The sequence below is a fragment of the Cucurbita pepo genome, unplaced genomic scaffold (genome assembly GCF_057944985.1).
Source record: "Cucurbita pepo subsp. pepo isolate OVF unplaced genomic scaffold, ASM5794498v1 scafford_225, whole genome shotgun sequence".
Classification (NCBI taxonomy): Eukaryota; Viridiplantae; Streptophyta; class Magnoliopsida; order Cucurbitales; family Cucurbitaceae; genus Cucurbita; species Cucurbita pepo.
The window spans coordinates 17,501-18,526 of record NW_028258110.1 but is presented as its reverse complement, the minus strand read 5'-3'; positions in this window follow the sequence as shown (position 1 = coordinate 18,526).

The window sequence follows — 1,026 nt, the reverse complement described above, 5'->3', positions numbered from 1 at the left end:
TGATACAAGAGTAGGTACATTAGACCAAGACGCCCACCATGACCTTGTTTTTACACCCATCACCCATTTAATTGTCAAAATACGTGTGTAGTGGTTGTTTTATTATTATTTTTTTTTTCTGGGAGCTAAGCAACTTGAAAGAATTATGCCCGCAAAATTTCAGATTTTTTCGACAACTATAACTATTTTTTCTAATTTCTTATTATTTAATATTTAAAAATTCATTAAAAAAAATTGGTTGGTTGAAAAATTATGAAACTTGATTTTTAAACTCTTTAGAATGTCCCATTAATGAATCAATCCAGCTCACGGAAAAAAAACAATATAAAACTTGAGATATTTGACTGTATGACCGTTCGGAAAAATCGTATCTAGGCCTGGCAGACCAAAAATGCCTCAAAATGTACTATATAGGGGGGTGACTAGTCTGCATGGGCTGGGCACGGGGGTACCCCTATATCTTCCGCCACCCCCACGCCCCAAGCACTATGTGCCGCACATGGGCATATGCTTGGGGCACGGGGGTGGTGGTCGGAGGTCGAGGCCGATTGATGGTGGCGGAATGCCCACGGTGAGGTGGTGTCGGAATGGTCCTGCGTGCTCGCCCGCCCTGCCCCACCTGCGTGTTCCCGCGTGCGCGCGCCCCCCGCCCCGCCTCGCCCGCGTGCTCCCGCCTGCGCGCGCCCAGCCCCGCCCCGTCCACGTTGTCCCGCGCGCGCGCGCCTCGCCCAGCCCCGCCCGCATGCTCCCGCGCGCGCGCCCCGCCCAGCCCCGCCCGCGTGCTCCCGCGCGCGCGCCCCGCCCAGCCCCGCCCGCGTGCTCCCGCGCGCGCGCCCCGCCCATCCCCGCCCCGCCCGCCTTCTCTCGCGCGCGCGCCCCGCCCAGCCCCGCCCCGCCCGCCTTCTCTCGCGCGCGCGCGCCCCGCCCTGCCCCGCCCACGCCCCATCCATCACCCATTAATTGTGAAATTACATGTGGAGTTGTTGTTTTTTTGTAATTTTTTTTCTGGGAGCTAAGCAACATGAA